We start from the raw sequence: 21,746 nt of genomic DNA, 5'->3' as shown, positions 1-21,746 counted from the left end.
ATGACAGCTTAGGAGGACTATTTTTTCTGGCCTTTCATACTGTCAGGCTTTCTCAAATCTGATGTTGTCCCCGGAAGCTGCTGAACCCCCGCAGTCCCCTTTGGATGCTAACCTCTTAACTGGTATCAAACAGTTCAGTTGAGAGCACCCCCAAGGGAAAGGGGGAAAATGGGACAAAATAATAAACTTCAGGTTTGGCTCAGCTTCTTTATCTGTCAACCTGTTGGTGAAAATAACAACAAATTCACTTTAGTCACTAACCTTTGAATTCCTTGGCTCTGACTTCTCGTTATAATATTAAGTAAATAAACACGCCACCATACCTGATTATCCTCTGTGAATAACTTAGAGGACGTGTGAATTCAAATGAAGAAAACAGAAAAATAGAGTCTCAGATGCTCTTACTAATTTCTTCAATTCGGTTGTGAAAAAGCTGCTAATCTCTCTCAGTTTAATGAGTTAATCTTCAAGCAGTTCCAATGTCATTTACCCAAACAACCCGCTGGAAATATTATACATGTAGTTTGTATTGATGATTTCTAGCTGCTTCAATACCAATTCCAAAAATGACACTCTGGCTATTCAAGTTAAAATGGTTTGTTTCCTGAATATATAAAAGTGTTCATTAATTGGATCTTTTGCTGGCAAAGATGATCGCTCATAAAAGAAGCGTTCTTTTAACCAGAATATGCGCATGCGTGAAGATATTGTTTACTCCTTCTAAAATGGAAGCGCACAAAAACAAGGAAAAGAGTTCAAAAATGAAACTGGCATGGGCGCATGCGTAAATGAATAGTATTCCACTCTTCTTAATATGAAGTGTTCAAACAGGAAGGAGAAAGTCCTCAGTTCCGGACACTAATCCTTGAAGAGGCAGCCCAGTGATGATCACGCGCCAGGTTAGAATGTTAGTAAATTAAACATAACGCTTCAGAGTCGCATGGCTACCACACTGTCACTTGCGCAGACAGTGTAAGATTTCTAACGCTAGTCCGACGCTAATAAAAGCACTGTTACCGAAAAAGGGTACAATACTCAATATTTTATACGGCCGAAAAAACACACGACGCTAAAATGATAAACAGACCTCCACACTCCAACTAGCCAATTGCAAAAAATGTGACGCAGTTCAGTAAATTTAAATACAGTTCTAGAAGTTCAAAAATAGATTCATGAAAGAACGAAATGAACTACTATTTTAACAAAAACTAATAAAAACAGGAACAAGTTAATTAATGGAATTAATATTTAACTCCTGCTTGAAAATCACAAAGATCCATAAAAGATAATGAATTCACTTAGCTTGCTTCTTTCTTTCACCGGAACGATTTCTAAGTTTCTTCTTAAATCTTCAACCCTTTCCAGAACCAAAATAACTAATTTTAGGCACAAGGGCCTAACTAAAGTTTTCTAAATCTTAAGAGCTTCAAACATAGGACCTTCCAGCTGGGCTTCTGACAATGAAAGGCGGTTTAGAATGTTCCAACAATGCCTTTCTGTTACTTCTGACCAATCACTGATCCTTTTGGAAGTCTCCATTTTGACTTGGGAAGCTCTCCACACTCTGCACAGAAAGTTAAGGCCCAAACCATACTTTATGTTAATCATATCCTCATTCTACCACATTCAACCAAATCCCACGAAACCTGACAGGTACTGTTCTAACCCGGTTGTTTGTTCCGTCCGACTGCAGTGAAAGTGTTTGAAATCTTTCACCAATCCGAGGGCTTGTCCTTCTCTATTCTTTAAAGTAACTTTTCTTCCGACCAACTTCGTTCCGAACTCTTGGCAAAGACTTAACCGCAAACTACTCGTAACTGTGTGATCCTCTGCAAAGACACTGGTCCATTGACTTTGGCTCAGGCCTCTTGATTTGATTTCCTCACCGTAGTAGCCTTTTCTAGATTGCCCTGCTTACTTACTCGTTGGTGCTGCTTAATTTTTGTCTAACCTTGTCTTTCCCTTCCTTTTAAATTGCCGGAGTGCCATTTTGCTCACACTTAATTTTGAGCTTAACTTGTAAAGAATCTATTGGGTGGTGTGTAGTATATTAAGAGTGTGATTTTTCTAATGCTTTACTTTAGTCAATTGTTTTACAACTGATGTGTAAATAAATGTATATTCTTTTACTCAGAAACCTTGAGTCAGTGTTTGTTTGAACCATAGTAATTGCTGTCCTTTGTGTAACTATTGATACTACTCACTTTACTCTTGAGATAAGTCTGGCTGCTCAGCCATCGCTACCACTTTACTGTGTAGTACAGGCTTGTACCAAAGGTGAATTTGTACTGTCACTTGTAGTCTTAATTGTGTGTGGTGTTCCCAAAGGGTACTGCATATGATTCTGCCTAACAAAGGTGAGGGTGGATCGAATTTTGCGGACATTGAATAGGTGGTAGCGACAGGCACGGGAGGTAAGAGAAATGTGGTGAGTAAAGGAGAGGTTAGAGTCGAAATGGAGGCCTAGATTGCGGACAGCGGAAGAAATAGGGAGATGAGTAGGGGAAGAGGACGAAAGGAGGAGGAGAGGGAGGGGGAAGTGTGTTGGCGGGAAAGAATAAGACTTCAGTCTTGTCAGTGTTAATGGAAAGAAAGCGGGAAGAATCCCGCTTTCTTTCTGCATACCAGGCACCAAATGTGTGAAGAAAGGGGACCACAGATTCTCTGTCTACGGGCCCAGAGTGTGGAACAAACTACCTAGAGAAATCTGTGACATTAAAAGCCTCTCAGCTTTCCGGAGGGCTGTAAAGACTTATTTGTTCTGTTAGGCCTCTGATAGAGTAATTTTTGCTAAGTAACTCTCATAAGATCCAGTGGACCATTCATAGACAAATGTCAATTGAAACATCTACGTCCACTTACGATTCAGTTCGTCAGGTGTGCGTTACAAATACCACAATACAATACAAGACATCCAGTTTTTGATAGCTGTGAGACAGGCAGAAAGTTTGAGGTGGATGTCCGAGTGAAAGAAGAGAAAGAGAGGGAAAGCTGGGTATCGTCAGCATAGAAATGGTGAGAGATACCGAAGGAAGAGATGATAGGGGCAAGAAGGGAAGTGTAAAGTGAGAAGAGGAAAGGGCCAAGCTCCGAGCCGTGGGGAACCCCAAAATCAAGGGAGTGAGTAGGGGAGGAGCGGCCACCCCAAGAGACAGCAAAAGAACGGTTGGAGAGGTAGGAGGAGAGCCAGTTAAGAACAGAGCCTTTGAGACCAAAGCAAGAAAGGGTATCGAGGAGTAAGTGGTGATCAATGGTGTCAAAGGCAGCAAAGAGGTCTAGAAGAATGAGGACAGAGGATTGATTAGAGTAGCGAGCAGTAAGGAGGGAGTTGAGAACGGAGGTGAGAGCAGTTTCGGTGCAGTGTTTAGGGCGGAATCCAGATTGGGTCGGGGGCAGAGGGAGAGAAAGATTGGAAACAAAAGCTGAGAGTTGAGAGTAGACTAGGCGTTCTAGGAGCTTAGAGAGAAATGGTAGAAGAGAGAAGGGACGAAAGTTGGAAGCGGGGAGGAGGTTAGCAGAGGGTTTTTTCAGTATAGGGATAATGGTAGCATGTTTGAAGGCAGAAGGAAAGGTAGCGGAGGAGAGGCAGATGTTGAAGAAGGAGGTGAGGTAAGGAATGAGTCGAGGATATGTATTAGGAATCGGGGGTGGTGAGAGGATCGGAGGGAGCAGCAGTAGGGCGTGTTTTGGACAGGAGGAGGGAAACGTCAGAGTGAGTAACAGAGGTGAAGTTCGACATAATGGAGGAAGGGATGGTGTGAGGCGGGGAAGGAGGAGAGCAATAATGGGAGCATAGAATGTTTTGGCGGAGAGTGAGTATCTTGGAGGAGAAAAAGTCTGCAAAGTCGGAGGGAGAGAGGGTAGAGGTTGCTGAGTGGTCAGCGGTGGGCGGGGAGAGAAGACGAATTAGTGTCAGAAAGATTCGAGGCGGGTGAGAGGATTGAGAGTGTAGAAGGTTAGAGAAGTAGGAACAATTGGCTGGGCTATGGCAGGAGTACTAAAGAGAGTGGTAAGAGAAGTAGGAGGCTTGGTTAGTAGGTGAGCGGTGCTTAAGCCAAAGTCGCTCAAGGCGACAGAGAAAGCAGTGCATTGACAGAAGGTGGGTGGAAAGCCAGAGTTGAGCGGGTTTGCGGGAGGGGCGGAAAGAGGAGAGAGGGTGAAGTTGATCGAGACTGGAGAAGATGGAGGAGGACAGAGTGGATAATGCATTGTTAGCCGAGAGAGAGGAAAAGTCAGGAAGAGGGGAGAGGGAGGAAGAACATGTATCAAAGAAGAGAGAAGGGCTAAAGTTACGGAGATCCTGTCGAGAGAAGGAAAAGGGGGAAGAGAGCGGAGTGGGCTGAGAGAGACGGTGAGTGAGGGAGAAAGAGAGTAAAGCGTGGTTGGAAAGATAGGTGGGAAGGGTAGAGACAGGGGAGGAGGAGAAGGTAGAGCAAAGATAAGATCAAGAGTGGAGCCAGAAGAGTGGGAAGAAGAAGTAGGGAGGGGAGTGAGAAGGTAGGAGTCGAGAATAGAAAGAAGAGGGGAGGGTTGTTGGGAAGAGGGGAGATGAAGATTGAATTCTCCAAGCACAGTGATGAGATTGGGGGCGGGTGAGATGAGGGAAAGGAGGTGGTAAAAATTGTCATCGAAGGAGGTGAGGGGCCAGGTGGTCGGTAAATAATTAGAAAGGAAATGGCGTGGGGGGAGGTGAAGGATTTATACAAGTACTTAAAAGAAGGGAAGACAAGGAGAAACGTAGGACAGGGGGAAGATAAGTATTTGGGGTGAAAGAAAAGACCAATGCCGCCTCTGCGGCCAGAAGGGCTGGAGACATGAGAAAAGGAGGAGGAGGAGGTGGTGAGGAGGATAGTACCGGGCCGAAGGGCTTCACTTTGGGATGTAATCCAGACTAACAAAGGACAGCGCAGATACTGTTCAAACATCAGATTAGTCTGTTGTGTCTGCCAGTTGGTCTGGGGGTGAAAACCCAAGCTCAGTGCTCTTTGTATGCCTAAATGTTTACACAATTGCGTCCGAAAGGATGAGATGAACTGGGAGCCTCGATCAGACAAGATCTTTTCCGGTAGGCCCCGGACTGGTACACTTCATGTAGAAAGACGTTTGCCATTTTCAGGGCTGGGGGAAGTGCGCTATCCTGGCAGATCACAACCACCATTATGTAGGTGTGACCATAATATGGCGGTAATTCCAATATGATGTCTGTGGCGACAGTGTGCCAGGGAAAAGGCAGTACTTCAGTAGGTTGCAAGAGCCCCAGAGGCCCTGTTCACACATTCTTGGTCTGGGCACAAACTGGACAAGATTCCACATACTCTTTCGCTTGATTTGCCCATCCTGGCCAGCAAAATTGTTGTGCAATCAATTCTTGAGTGACCGCGAACCCTCAATGCCCTCCAATACAGTAATCATGAAACCCATGTAGGATAATTCCCTGAACTGTAACTGTGAAGGCACGTACAAACGACCCTGAAAGAACAAGAGTCCTTGTTCACTAATGCTGGGCAAGTGCAACTGATCAGACCTGATTGGATCAGAAAAAGTGTCCTCAAGAATGGCACGCAAATGTGATCAAAGCATTTGCAGGAAGTGTTTGGAAGCAATCAAATAGGCATCCAAAGGCCTCATTACAAGTGTGGCAGTCTGGAAACAAGTCTGCCGGTAATCTTACCAGCACCCTTGTTTCCGGACTGCCCCACTATGAGTCTGCCTGATAGGGCCGCTTCAGCCACCAGGTCTGACAATGCCGGGCGCAGCAGCCCAGGCAAGCAGAGTTGCCATGGAAGCGACGGTGCTTCTAAGTCCCCATTTACAATGGAATCCTATGGGACTCCATGGCAAAGGGGATTTACAACATCTTCCACCTGATTTCCCGCTCTGCTGGGACTTGTAATGATCCAGTGTTACGGGGTCGGCGGCAACCCGCCAGTCGCACTGACGGTCTATTGCCAACCTCGTAATGAGGCCCCATGTCTTTCTTCACTGAGTCCTGTTCCAGGGAGCGCAATAAAGCATCAGCATTCAAATTCTGAGCACCTGGAAAATAGGTTACCACAAAATCGAAATGGGAAAAAAAGAAAGCCCAATGGGCCTGTTTGGCATTCTGACACTGAAGGGACTGTAAGTACTGGAGGTTCTTGTGGTCTGTGTGCACTTCAACCGCAAACTGTCCTCGAAGGATGATGTCACCACTCTTTAAAAATGCCTTTTATTGCCAGCAACCCCTTTTTTATCACCACATAGTTAAGTTCACTTGGAGACAATTTGCGAAAGTAGTAGGCAATGGGATGAAGTCGCCTTTAAGTTCCTTGAAAGCAGATTCAGCATGGATGTCCGAGACAAAAGGTACTTTGTTGCGTGATAGAGCAATTACCAAACAGGAGAAATGGGGTATGAAACGCCAGTAAAAATTGGCAAATCCCATCAATCGTTGGAGGGACTTAAGGTTATGTGGCTGTTTCCAGAGCTGGATTGCTTTAACCTTAGCAGGATTCATTTGGATTCCCGTACTGCTGACAATATGGCTCACAAATTCCATCTTTTCCTGGTGAAAAAGGCCCTTCTCTGCCTTGGCAAAAAGATGATTGGCAGCCAACCTGTGCAGCACCACCATTACTTGCCGAACGTGGTCCTCCAAAGATACTGAGAAGATGACGATGTCATCGAGATAAACCCACATAGTGAAAAGGTCAGCAATAATGTTATCCATGAAGCATTGGAACACGGCCGGGGTGTTACAAAGGCAAAATGGCATAAATAGATATTGGTAATGCCCTGATGGTGTTATGAAGGCCGTCTTCCATTCATCTCTTTTGATCCGAACCAAGTGTTGGTCCCCTCTGAGATCCAACTTGTTGAAGAGCTTTGCGGCATGCAAAGATTCCAAAATGTCACCGATCAGAGGCAAGGGGTAGCTGTCCTTGCGGGTTATGTCATTCAATGAATGGTAGTCAATACAAGGACAAAGCATTCCATCCTTCTTTGTGCAAAAACCAAGGGAAACCCGCAGGAGACTTGGAAGGAACTTTGTATGCTTTTCTGAGGCATTCCTCAATGTACTGCCAAAGGGCCTCCTTCTCAGGGGGGGGATAAGGAGTAGATCTTCCCATAAGGGATAGTTGTGCCTCGTAGCAATTCAATAGCACAATAAAAATGGCTGTGTGGGAGCAAAGGAATAGTCACTGGTTCAGTGAAAACGTGGTTGTAGTCCATGTAGTCTCTGAGCACACACTTCAGAGTACATAATGTAGCGACTCGTCTCCACAGGGAAATGCAATGATGTTGAGGATGCCAAAGGTGTTCTGGGAACAGCGAGTAGGTGCAAACGCCAAAGGGCGCATCTCCCAATTGATGGGCATGCGGATTGTGGAACAACAACCAGGGTAAACCCAGTATAACAGGGTATGAGGTGACTTAATGATATCCAAAGAAATACTCTCCTGGTGTTCATTTATCCAAAGACGAAGCACCCCAGTGTGTTGACGAATGGGTCCCGAAGACAGAGGAGTCCCATCAATGGCCTCCACTACCAACGCATCCTCCTTGTTGTTCAGAGGAATGCCAATACTTGCCACATATTCTGCATCTATATTGTTACCTGAGGCATCGCAATGCAAAACGGCCAGGGTGTCCTCACTCCTAGTCTTCCAAATGATCCAGACCTTCAAAACCAGAAGCGCTACAGGTTGCATCGTTTGAATGGTGTGTGGTTGTTTTTTTTCAACAAGACTTTTTATTTGTCAGGCTTTCTCAAATCTGATGTTGTCCCCGGAAGCTGCTGAACCCCCGCAGTCCCCTTTGGATGCTAACCTCTTAACTGGTATCAAACAGTTCAGTTGAGAGCACCCCCAAGGGAAAGGGGGAAAATGGGACAAAATAATAAACTTCAGGTTTTGCTCAGCTTCTTTATCTGCCAACCTGTTGGTGAAAATAACAACAATTCACTTTAGTCACTAACCTTTGAATTCCTTGGCTCTGACTTCTCTTTATAAATTTAAGTAAATAAACACGCCACCATACCTGATTATCCTCTGTGAATAACGTAGAGGACGTGTATGAATTATACTGAAGAAAACATAAAAATAGAGTCTTAGATGCTCTTACTGATTTCTTCAATTCGGTTTTGCAAAAAACTGCTAATCTCTCTCAGTTTAAGGAGTTTGTCTTCAAGCAGTTCAACTGTCTTTTGCCCAAACAACCCGCTGGAAATATTATACATGTAGTTTGTATTGGTGTCTAGCTTCAACACAAATTCCAAGAATGACACTCTAACTATTCAATTTAAAATTGTTTTGTTTTCTGAATGTGTAAAAGTGTTCATTAATTGGATCTTTTGCTTGCAAAGAAGATCGCTCGTAAAGAAGCGTTCCTTTTACCAGAATATGCCCATGCGTGAAGATATTGTTTACTCCTTCTAAAATGGAAGCGCACATGAACAAGGAATTGAGTTCAAAAATGAAACTGGCTTGGGCGCATGCGTAAAGGAATAGTCTTCCACTCTTCTTAATATGAATTGCTCAAACAGGAAAGGAGAAATTCCTCAGTTCCGGAGACTAATCCTTGAAGAGGCAGCCCAGTGAAGATCACGCGCCAGGTTAGAATGTTAGTAAATTAAACATAACGCCTCGGAGTCGCGTGGCTACCACACTGTCACTTGCGCAGACAGTGTAAGATTTCTAACGCTAGTCCGACGCTAAGAAAAGCACTGTTTCCGACAAAAGGTACAGTACTCAATAAACTTCTATACGGCCGAAAAAACACACAACGCTAAAATGAATAACAGACCTCCACACTCCAATTTGCCAGGTGCAAAAAAAATGTGACGCAGTTCAATTAATTTAAATACAGTTCTAGAAGTTCAAAAATAAATTCTTGAAAGAACAAAAAGAACTACTATATAAACAAAAACTAAGAAAAACAGGAACAAGTTAATTAATAGTTTTGATATTTAACTCCTGCTTGATAATCATAAAATTCCATAAAAGATAATGAAATCACTTAGCTTGCTTCTTTCTTTCACCGGAACGTTTTCTAAGTTTCTTTTTAAATCTCCAACACTTTCCTGGTCCAAATAACTAATATTAGGCAAAAGGGCCTAACTAAAGTTTTCTAAAACTTAAGAGCTTCAAAAATAAGACCTTCCAGCTGGGCTTCTGACAATGAAAGGCGGTTTAGAATGTTCCAACAATGCCTTTCTTTTACTTCTGGCCAATCACTGATCCTTTCGGAATTCTCCATTTTGACTTGGGAAGCTCTCCACACTCTGCACAGAAAGTTAAGGCCCAAACCATACTTTATGTTAATCATATCCTCATTTCACCTCATTCATCCAAATCCCACGAAACCTGACATTATTGAAATGTTGTTAACATATAGATTGCTGTATACATTATTCACCTCATAATGCAATGAAAAACAATAAACAAAGTTCAAGGTACAGCATCAAAAGAGGAAAGGAAAACTGGGGGGGGCAGACTCAGGGGTTATCTGGGGGGGATAGCTTTAAGCAAAAACTAGGAACAATAGGAACTGTCTCTGGGGTCAGGGGCAGGTCGGGTCATTGGCGGCTTAGTCGCAGTGGGGGAATGGGTGCACCAAGCGACCAGTTGTTTTGGCCTGGGGAGATCATGTTGAGGGCTTCTCGGTCGCCTCCACCCCAGTCAGCTTCTAGTCATATTTTGCCATCCAACAAAGGGACGGTTGCTGCTTTACCACCACAGGGAACTGTAATGCATAATCTAGGAAAGGGGCACAGGTGCTGTCAAACTTGCTTCTGTTTCCAAAACGGAGGGCAGTGATCTTTTCAGCCACTGCAATGTCCCAACATTTAGACCACCACATGAGGATTGCTGGGCCCTTTGGGTGCTTCCACAACCTTGCTATCAATATTTTGGCGGCCATGAGCAGGTGCGAGCAGAGGTCTGCCAGTCGCCCCGTCAACGGAAACTGGCCCTCGCCCATGTCAAGACTATGCCCGGATCCCATGGGATCGAAAGACCGGTAATCAGCTTCATCTGCTCAAAGTCCTCCTTCCAGAACCGGGCTGCCTTCGGGAACGACCATAGGAGGTGGAACAGAGTTCCGATGTCCATGCAGCCTCTTCAGCAGTGCTGCGGAATGGCGGGGTTGCTCTTGTGTAGAACCTCTGGTGTCAGGTACCACCTATAGCAGACCTTGATCACGCCCTCCTTCTTGGTAACATATTTGGAGCTCTTGTGTGTCCTTGCCCAGATGCGAGTCTGGCTCGCCTGGTCCAGCTCTCTGCCTAAGTCTCGCTCCCATCGCGCCAGTTAGGGTTCCTTTGGATAAGAGGCTCTCCTGTCCAGAAGTCTGTACAAGGTTGATATTTTCCCGATGGGGGGGGTCGTCGTCAGGGTTCGCTCTAGGGCCATTAGATCCCTGCATCCATGCGTCCTCATCAGCTCATGGAATAACCAGTGCCTGAGCTGGGCATAGCAAAATCGTTCCTTTTCGGACACCTTAAACTTCAACTTGCAGCCCTCGAAAGTGAGCAGGGTGCCATTTGCAAAGAAGTCCGCAGTGCATTTCAGCCCGCCTGCCTTCCACTCGGCGAAGTCGTTCGGTCCCAGCCCTGGGGTGAAGTCAGGATTCTCCCAGACAGGGGACAGCGGACCCGCCGTGTTCCTGCTGCTCCATTTCTGGGCAGCCTTCCTCCAGGTCTCAAACGTGCTTCTGGTTGCCATGAGGGGGCCGGAGTTTGTGGGGGTTGTGGGCCAAGTGATGTGCGGAAGAGATTCCAGCGGGTAGCGGCTCCAGTCTTCCTCCAGCTTCAGCCAGTAGGGTCTGTTGGCACTTGGCTGCCACATGAATGCTGCAGAGAGTTGGGCCGCTAGGCAGTATCTTTCTATCTCAGGGACCCCCAGGCCTCGCATTCCAGGGCTTCGGTTCATCACCCTTCTGGTAATGCGTGGCTTTTTCCCACCCCCGACAAATTTCAAAATGTTTGCTTGCAATTTCTGCATTTGTTTTTTGGGGACGGGGACTGGGATGGCCTGGCAGTGTAATAGGAGTCTGGGTGCCAAGTTCATTTTCACTGCCGTTATCCTCCCTGTCCAGGATATCTCCTGTTTTTGCCAGCGGGACAGGTCCGACTGCAAATCCTTGAACAGGGTCGGGAAGTTCGCCTTATAAGCCCACTCTATGTTCCTCGGGAGGTTAATGCCCTGATAGCCCAGGTGGGTTTTAGCCCAAGGAATAGGGAAGCTAGCCTCCAGAGAATCCACCAAGGCTTTGGGGAGGTTAATGCCTAGGGCTGTTGATTTTGTAAAGTTGATGGTGAATCCCGATGCTGCTTCCAAGCTGTCCAGTTCCAGCCACAGGGCTCTGAGGGAGGTTTCTGGGTGGGTTAAAGTCAGCAACACGATGTCCACGTTTAAAGCCGCTTTATAGATTTCATCTTTGACCCTGAGACCATGGACCAGTGGATTTTGGCAAGCCTGGAGGCAAATGGTTCCATGGACAGCGCAAAGATGAGAGGGCACAGGGGGCAGTCCTGCCGAGGGCCTCTAGTTATCGCAATCATGGGGGAATTGCTGCCATTTATTCTGAGTGTCGTGGTGGGGCTTTGATAGTTTGCCAGTGCCTACTTCAAAAATCTAGGCATTAAGCCAAAGTGCTTCAGCGTTTCTTCCATATATCCCCCGTTGAGCATATCAAAGGCCTTGTGGGCATCGAGTGACAGGATTGCCATTCCTTCTCCCGCTCTATTAGCTGATTCAATGATGTTTAGGGCATGACTGGTGTTGTCTAGGGTGTTGCGGTCTGGGATAAATCCTGTTTGGTCCGGGTGGATCAGGTCTGGGAGAATTTTCACCACCCTGCGAACCAGGAATTTTCAAGAAGAATTTTGCGTTGTCGTTCATCAATGCGATAGGGAGTTCCAGGGAGTCCATTTGCGGGTGTGGTGGTGGCTTTCGGATGGAATGCAGATAGCGGATATGCGACTCCTTCTCCATGGGTTCCCCGGACATTACACTTCTGTGATGTTCAGTCATAATGACTAGCTTTTCCTGCTCCGTGCAGCAGGGCCCGCCGTCAGGGCTCGGGCTGTTCGGTCTGCTAGGTGCATCTCAAGGGCTGCTTTTGCTTTTCTGAGGTCTCTCCCTGCTCTAACCGATTGGCTTCTTTTAAAGTGCGTCTCTTTTCCTGCCACCTTTGCCTCTAATTCGGAAAGACGAGTTGGCCCCTTAGCTACATTTTCAGCAAAGTAGTTTATGAGGGCCTCCGATAGTTCCCGACTGGATGCCATGTCAGACAGGATGTAGTCTTGTAGTTTCCAAGTTCTCTGTGGGGGCACCGGCAGGCCCTCTGTTCGTAGGTGGGCTACTACTGGTGCGTGGGCAGAGATTACCCTCAGGCTGATGTGTATGTCCTCGATGCATGGGAACAGCTTGCTAGACACCAGCAGGAGGGCTATTTTTGAGAAACGCCTGTGCACGTGTGAGAAAAATGTATAGTCTCCGGCGTTGCCATTCGCCAGTCTCTAGGCATCGGTCGTTTCAGTTCCCTTCAGGAACTCTGCCAAGCCCAGGGCCCAGGCACAGTCAGATCTGGAGGGCGGCATGGTTTTGTCAGTGCTAGGGTCCGGAGTGAGGTTGAAGTCACCTGCAATCAGCAGACTTCCTTTGGCAAAGGTAGATATTATTGGGAGAATCTTGCGCAGGAAGCAGTCTTGGGCTTCGTTCAAGCAATAAATTGCTACGATGGTAATTGGGAGTTCAACCAGCAGACCTTTGAGTAATAGGTATCTCCCTGCTGGGTCATGTGACGTTCGTTAGGGATGCCGATCGGCAGAGTAGAATTGCGACCCTGCCCTCCTTGTGGCCCGAGGAGGCGAAGAAGTGCCTAGGGTAGCGTTGGAAGTTGATCCGTTTCTCACTGAGTGACAGCAGATGTGTTTCCTGCAGACAGACAACATCCGCAGCGAGCTGGGCTAGGTAGTGTTCAACTGATTTGTGTTTTCTTCGCGAGTTCAGGCCTTGGACATTCCATGTGACCATGGTAAGTTCCTTAACATTGTCTGTCATCTGAGAAGCCTATGTTTGTCGCGTCCTTTAGTTGCCCATTCCGGTCTGCCGCCGCTAGACCAGTGGAGTCGCTGGTTGAATTGTTCCTTCTTGACATTGCCTGATTCCCCTTCCCATCCCCTCTCCAACCCCCCCCCAAACAAAACAGAACAAAACCAAGGTATCAGGGCCAGCCGTCCACCAACGGGGCATCCGGCTGGGCCAACACATCCGACTTGTGTGGAGGCATCTGTTTCTCTTCAGCTGATCAGTGAACTATGGATTGCAGGTTCGTGGGCGGACCAGTGCTTAGGCCTTATTTCCGGGTCTGCGACCCCTGTCGCGGGTTCCAAGTCAGAGGTCTCCACGAAAAGCTAGCTGAGGGAGTTAGTCTGGAGGCAGTCTGTCAGTCCTTGCCATGCCGCTTGGCCTTAGATGAGGGGCCTCTGATCCTGCGGCGCCTCTCTACTCGCGTCCAGGAGCGTGTGGAGTTCTGAGATGCAGCCTGCCTGGGGGGTAAGGAGGGGAGGTGGGGGTTTGGGGATGGGGCTGCGTAGGTCCGTGTGCGCTGCTATACCAGTGTAAATAATGCCCATTCAAGTGCAGTTTTCAGAGTTGCATGTGTGTCAGGGGTGTGTGTGTAGCAGGGGCAGCACTGTGTCTTCCGTAGGGGTACTACTGCGGGTGTGGGTGGTTGTGCGCGTGTGGGCGTGTGCGGGCGTGTATATGTGTGTGTGGGGAGATGTGTGGGGGGTGTGTGTGTGGGGAGATGGGAGATGTGGGGGGTAGTGTGTGTGGGGAGATGTGGGCGTGTGTGTGTGCGTGCGTGTGTGTCTCCATCGGGGTCCTCCTCCCCGCCTCTGGATTCAGCAATCTCTCAGCCTCTTGTAGGTTGCGTATATGATGGGTGGTGCCTTCCCAGACGAAGGTCAGGGATGTGGGATACCCCCAGCGGTATGGGGGTCTTCCTTTCTCTGAGCCACTCCGTAACCGGTTGTACAGGAGAGAGAGATATTCACCAATGGGCCCGTAGGTCAGTGCTCACCCTCTAGTACTTGTAAGACAAGATAGCTGCACCATGTGAGGGATGGGGGTGCAGGATTCACTTACTCCAACACAACACAATAATGAGGACTCAGTAATTTGGCTAAGGGAAGTCCGTTTAATGACAAGTACATTAAACAGGGAAGCAGTTGGGAATCAGCATCGTTGCGACCACCTGTCTCGCTCCAACTTCCTCGATCTTCTGTTGAACAGCAACTTTCATGCACAAATCTCGTCATCATTGACGTCTTATTCTACAAAACTCGTCATGCCATATAATTGGTTGGGAAAGGTAACTTAAATATAGGTGCTATATCTGTATACAATAATGGAGCATACAGATTGGATAACTCTTATCGGGTGGGCGTCTACACCCCGCCCTCTACATCACACGTGATAGACGTCACTACAAGTACAACGTCTCATTGGTTCTACGATATATAGGACCCTAGATAACTTGGTCCATTGTGATTGGGCAGGTTACACCCCTAGACATAAATTTCCACTTTTAATTAGCAGCATGCAGAATGGACACCCAGTTGCCTGGTGTCCCAAGTTTCACCCTGACTCCCTTTCATCAATCAGTATCTTGGGCTATGTGTCAATTAGTTGGCTGGGTATGACCTCGAAACTGTAGCCTCTTATCAGGAAAAGTTATGGCATCCTCAGGTCCTGAGTGACATCATGCGGTGGTACCTTTTCGCACCTGGCTGATCACGTGTTAGTTCACCATGAATCTGCTTCAATTTCCAGCTTTTAGTGTATTTAATTTTGTTTCGGCCTCGCCACCTGCACGGCCCCCCCTTATCTTGGCCTTCATGGGGCAGGCTGGTATGCTCTGAAGTTTGAGTCTTGTTAGCTGATGACCTCGATTTCCTAGGCATGAGCTGCTCTTTGTTGAGTTCCGATTCCGTTCCTTCTCTTGACTCTGGCTGGGTTCTGAAAATTGGCCTGTTAGGCCTCTGGCAGCCTGGGCACATTTCTGCTTTACAAAATGGAGTCGCACTTGTATAATGTGCCTTATCGAGGTAGGTATATGGTTGATGCTTGCCGCTCTACTCTTCTACTAAGCATTGCAAGCAGTATTGTTTTCTTTAGATTCTTGCGTTCCAAGCCTATTTACACACTTTTAACTGGTTGGTTGCTTCCATATTGTTTTGTAGCAACGTTTCCTTATGTTTTAACATCATCTTTTCCTTGTGTCCATTACATCTATTTTCATAGTTACTCACACAGGCGTGCTATCTTCGATAGCCGGTTTTGTTCACTCACAAGTCTGTCCAGGCCCTTGTGTCATTTCCACTGGCCTTCCATTAAGGCTCTTTGGGTCTCTTCATGGACTGTCTGTAGGTACGCTTTTTTTCGTCTCAGCAGCTGGTATGGCTGTCTGATAGGGTACCGTGCTGCCCAGGATTGTCTGGTTATGGGCACTTCAACAGGTACGGATCTTCTCATGTACACTGGGCAGAGTCCCAGTGCAGCTCTCTGTTGGTTCATTTGTTCTTCATACGTCACATACCTTGGTGAGTATGTTCCTGATACTTCAAAATTGGGGGCTGGGGTGCAGGCCATGTCTGTGACTTCCTCTACACTCCCCCCTCTGGTCGGTTCATCGACCACTTCTGCGACCTCTTTTGCATTTATTTCTTTTGATTCTTTGGTGTCAGGTTCATCATCTTCAGGGTTTGTTCATGATGGTGTGAATGTGTGAGTCTTTGGAGTCCATATTTTTATCACCCCTTTCAAACTCCCTGCTGTTTTCACAGGTTCGTCTTTGTTCCATGTCATTAGCTTACATTGTCCATTTGGACTGCGGTAGATCCATTTTCCTTCATACCTTCTTCGTTTCTTAGGATATGTGAACTTCGTTCCTTCTGGCGCAAATTTGCTGGCCTTCACAAAGTTTCTTATTTCTTCATCAGTCAGGTCTCTGGGTTTCCATCCTGGTTCGACATCAACCATTATTTTCATCCCTATGGCTTTCTTCGCAGTTTTCTGGCACTGTGTAATGATTATCTTGATAACACAGAATCCTAGCAGTACTATTGCCAGTAAAGCTCCCAGAAACTTGAATATATCTGCCATCCATTGTGGGACCCACGAGAACAGGTCTCCAAACCAGCTGTTATTTTCCACTTCATCACTTTCATCTATCATCTGGTTTTTCAAGTTTGTCAACATACTTATGGCTTCTGTTAAGGTTCCATTCTCTTCATCGTGCGATGGTACAAATGTGCAACATGATTCTCCGATTTTTGCACAAACACCTCCATCCATCGCCGTGATCATGTCAAGCACATATCTGTTCTGGAGGGTCATCAGTCTGATCGCTCTCAGTTCTTCTTTGATCGTGTTAAATCCTTTTATATTGGTATTGATGGTTTGCAGTAACTCCCATCTGGTTATCTGCAACCATTTAGCATTCACTCCAATTTGGATGTGTGGCAAGAGAATCGTGGTGAACACTGTTGAGGTGAGACTGAACAGCCGGTGTTCATATGGGATTGCATGCAATGCCTCTTCTGATTTGGTAGAAAAGTAATTTTCTCTCTTCATCCTGGATACTAATTCCACAGATCTCATTTTCATTAGATGAGCATCTGCTTTAGGGAAACTGTCCAAATTCAGTTCGTTCTTAGGGATCACTAGTGCGGGAATGTAGACGTTCACCAGTGTGCATATGCCTCCCCAGTTCTTTGGTAGTCTTATATATGCTTTGGATCCACATGCCCAATAATGGACCATAATGACTGTGGTTCCTTGTGTCATTCCTGGGGCGTCAAAGATTCATCTGCAGTTTGCATTCTCTCCGATCTTCCTCGTGCCATTACTTCTGAAGCATAGTTTCAGGCTTTCCAGTGGTACTATTTGCAGGGGTCCTCCTCTGTCTTTGACCCATATTAGCAACTTGACCAACTTCGGCCATAGAGGTTTGCATAACCTCTGTGAATTCTCTATTGCTTCCTTGCAGGCTCTGAGGACCATCCACGCTCGGCAGATTACTACTCCTTCCCATCCATCTGGGGAAACCACTGATCCCCAAATCTGCATTTGGCCTCTGTTCTTCCAGATTTGAGCCTCTTCAGCGGTTTTTCCTTGAACGTTCAATCTTGGGTTTATTACCCAACGTGTTCCTGAGCCTTTTGACGCCAGAATTCTCTTATCTGATTAAGTGATTCCATGTGTGCGCCCTGTTTATTGTTTTAATGTCCTGGACGTAGCCATCTTCATCCAGGTAATCCTTTTCGTTGGCCCATATCAACGAGGCGTCTCTTCCCATAAATTGTCCTCTGGTGTTGCACATTGATACGTGTGACATACAGTGTGCCGCAAGGACATCAATTTCTACAGCTACAAAGATCTTAGACTTTCCCGTGCTATATGGTAGGAGTGCACAGGCGAAACATTCTCCTTCTGACACCCTTCGTCCTACTTCCTTCATGTGCTGGTACCATGTGCTGTTTACGAGATGGGTGTGTTGTCCAGGTAATCGTTAAGTTCATTGTCATCTTCATGCATGTTTCTCTTGATTCTTAGCACTCTTCTGTAGTTTGCTATTACTATGTCCTTAAAAGCATCTGTGCTGCGTTTCCACTCTATGCGTCTTGGTAGAGCAGGCTGCCTTGGCCGTATCACAGTGGTAGGAGAAGGCTTTGCGTTTCTCTTCCTTTCCTTTTGTAATTTTACATCGGGGTTCTCTGGTCGCCATTGGCTCCCCAACTCCCCAACGTGTGGCTGTGTCGTAGGTCTGCCGTTTGTTAGCAGTGTTCGAGCTGGCGTGCTTGCTCTTATAGTCTCTGGAGTTCTATTTTTCAGCTCCTTGTGCAGTTTCTTTGCTCTGACTATGAATGGGAACAAATAATCTATCAGTGCTTGAGTTTTCTCTGTGAGTTCCTTTGTGGCTACTTCTGTTCTTTTGAGGGATTTTGCTATGCCCTCTTTCATTGGTTTCTCACTTGGTTCTCCTTGGTTGCTTCCGCTATTTTCTGGAACTGATTGTTCGGCAGGAAGTCTTCCTTTCTCTGCTGCCTTCGTTGGAGGCCCTGTAGACATTGACACTTGCACTTGTCTGTGTGCATCCTGTGTGTGGGTGCGTGCAGTGCTCAGTGCCGTGTTTTCATTCATTCTGTGCTGACCATGTCTCCAGATTTTCTCATCATTCGTTTCCTCAAGTGTGTCTGAATCACTGCTAATTATATTTCATTTTAGTTTGTTAACTTTACTTTCAAGTTTTCTTGGGACTGTGATGACTATATAGGGTTTGGGTGCTTTTGTAGGCCTCAGACGTTCATTATCTGGTGGGTGCACTGAGATTGGGACACTTCGTGCACCGATAAAAATGCAGTTCTGATAGTCAACGATAGAAAGAGAAAGATATTTACTACGCATATACACATAATAGATTTGTAGGACATCTGGCTGCATTTCCTTCTAGGGAAGCGGGGGCGCCCCTGTGCTGGCGGTAAAACCAAGTTACTGTTCTGTGCCCCCATTTCAATCAAGTCCATAGTCAGTTATTTATTCCTTTTCTTGCTCTGATCTCGTAGATCATGAGTTCATTACTACTAAAGTGACGAGTGCTTTTCAAGTGTCCCCCGTCTTGCGGGAACTGTCGGTAATCTCTGGGTATGCAATACAGTTCTTGTGCAACACTATGGAAATAGGTTAGGCTAGCAACATTGGTACATGACATTCATAATTCATATTTACAGTAGGTAAAGTCCCAGTGCATTCCTCGAATTTGCCTTGGTTCTGAGGACATGCTGGAACCTGTTCAATGCGAAGGAATGAAAAAATGGAACCGCTAAGAATCACACAAAAATATAATGTCGTAAAAATAAAAATGAAAGTGAACATGAAAAATAAATAAAAATAAGGACAAAGGACAAATAGAGGAAAAAGTAAAAAGAAAAAGTAAGACGGTGTAGTTCTACGCTCTCCTCAACTGTCCTACGGAGGAAAATAAAGCACTGTCTCTCTGTCTCCACGATCTGTCCCACGGCGGAAGATCTCACTGGAACCTCCTAAGGTATTCTTGCTGGAAGTTAGATAGCTCCACCTGGAGCATTATGCCGTGGAGCAGTGTGCCCATGTGTGGGACGTTGGCTGGATATCTAAGGAAGGTGATGACGTCAACATCTGCAGGCCTCCCCACCATTTCCGGATAGTCTGTGACCAGTCTAAGCAGGATGTTGTGTGCCAGCCGGGTGTCCTCGGGTGATAGGGACATTTGTCCTGTTTGGCTGGGTCCTGGTCATAAGCTTTTCTTTTGATTCGCACAGTCTCTGCACCTTCCTGTTGCGTGGACTGCCACAAGGTGATTTAGTTTAGTCCACGTCCACAGCTGGTTCAACTGAGCTAGGTTTCTTGGGTCTCTGATGAAAGTATGTGTGTCAGTTGTTCTCCCGATGAGTCCTGGGCATTTCTCGATTATTTGAAAGAACAAAGTGAATGTGAGTTCATCAATGTCTATAGGTGGCGGAAGCATTTGTGTCCTCTTCGCTGTGCTCGACTAGCTCGGCGAAGGCTTCCGTGATGACAGTCAGCAGTTGCCTGATTATGTTCTTTTTTGCAGGATCTTGAATAAAGTCTGTGACACTGGTTTCTCTCCCTATGAGTGACGGATAGGATATTACCACCAGCTGGAAATAGGTTAGTACATCCCACTTGAGGTCTCTGCTGTGACATACCATAAGTTCTGTAAACAAAGTCTCGACACTGGTTGCTATCAGGACGCTGTGTTACGCTCTTCAGAAATGTCTTTCTTCTCTCTTTTTTCTTTCAGTCTATCAGAGTCTTGATTCTTTATACTACTTGAGCATGACGTTATTTCAAAAATGTGTTTGATCAGTGTTGGTGTGGCTTTGTGTATGTAGTTCTTTTCTTTATCCTGCAACTGTGGTGCACAGAGTGTCCGTATTATTGTTCTTTATCACCTGTCTCTTGTTTGGGGAAATGTTCTTATTTAAAAGTCACAAATTAAAACAGAGTTCTTTGTAATTGTTTTGCTGCTCATGCATCCTTCTTACTCGCCATGGATCTTGTCTGCACATGCTGAGGTCCTTCTCCATTGTCTGTGGATTCTTTGCGGTTGGATGCAGCTGGAGGGCTTTCTCTATAAAAGGTTTAATGTCATTCAGGAAGAGCCATGCCCTTCTGACCTGGACTTTGACAGCTGAAGGAGTGCAGTCCTCTACGATGAAAGGGCCATTGAATCGTGGCTCATCCCACTTCTTCCTTGTAAAGTTCCTTATGAGAACAGCGTCTCCAGGGAAGATGTGGGGTGCGCAGAAACCTTGCACAGCGTCTGTTTCAGCATTTCCTGTTGTATTTTGTACTGTGCTGCACCCTTTTTGCCGTCGCTGCAGCTGGCCTGAAATGACAGAGACGCTGGATGTCATACAATTCAAGTGCTCCTCCATCTCTGTCCCCAAGATCTCACTTGTTGGCTGGGCATCACATCTAGCTCTATCTCGGAGGGTAAGAGGGGTCCTCATCCTTCTGTCTGTGACTATCTCATGCAGCGTGAGATGATGGTCAGAGCCTGGTTGGTTCCGAAGTGCATACAATGCCAGTGGTAGACAATGCAGTTATCCCTTTTTCAATGTGAGTTTCAGCTTGGCTATCCTCTCTTTTAACAAGCTGTTGAGCCGCTCACATATGCCATTCCCCTCCGGATAATACGCTGATGAGAACTTGTGCTTTATACCAAGCAACAAGCTGATCTGCTCGAAAACTGCATTGAGAAAAGTGAGCCCCATTGTCTGACCTCATTACCTCGCACACCCCCCATCTAGGGGGAACACTTCCCTCACTAGAAATTTGGCAGCACAGGTAGAGTCTGGGTGTGCACAGGGACCTGCTTCTATCCATCTAGAGAATGGACACACCACCACAATTAAATAGTCGATATGCAAGTGCTGGAATGGCCCATTTGACCGGGGGATAACTTCTCTTACTACTTTTAGTGTGTGCCCAGTGGTGAATTGCTGGCAGATTTTGTAGTTCACCATGAATAACGCAACATGCTCTGATAAATTCGGTGTAAACCAGTCTTCTGCGAGCGTTGCAGCGAGATTTTCTTTTGACATATGTATGGGGTAGTGTAATTGCTCCAATGCTACTTTCAGTAGGGCGACAGGCATTACTGGTTTACCAGTGCTGTCTTGTCTCCACAACCTGTCAGAGGGGTTTAAAGGACACCCTCAACGCTTCCACACATTTTTCTCCTCCTGAAGTGCCTCCCCTTGGGAGTTCCATTAGCTGTGTCTGCCCCATGTTGCTATAGGCCTCAGGTGTGGCTCGTGCTACCATCATACGCTCATGGATATATGCCACCTCCACGTCCATGATTGTTTCATTCTTGGATGCCATGCGCTTGGCTTCCATGTCTGCTTCATGATTTCCACGTGACACGAAATCTGTCCCTTTGGTGTGGGCGGCGCATTTCACGACCGCTATGCCCACTGGGAGTTGCAGTGCCTTTATCAGCATGTCCAATAAGGCTGCGTGCTGCACTGGCGTGCCGTCCGCTCGGAGGTAGCCCCTCCTTTTCCAGCGTGCTAAGCTTGTGTGCACGGTAGATGTCACATAGGCAGAGTCACTGTACACGTTACTTCCTGGTGTGCATGATTCTCAATGGCGAGTATCAGCGCCAATAGTTCTGCAGCTTGTGCA

This window comes from Ambystoma mexicanum, chromosome 14 (assembly GCF_040938575.1).
Source record: "Ambystoma mexicanum isolate Mex_15411 chromosome 14, UKY_AmexF1_1, whole genome shotgun sequence".
NCBI classification, from domain to species: Eukaryota; Metazoa; Chordata; class Amphibia; order Caudata; family Ambystomatidae; genus Ambystoma; species Ambystoma mexicanum.
This window is presented reverse-complemented; position numbering follows the sequence as displayed.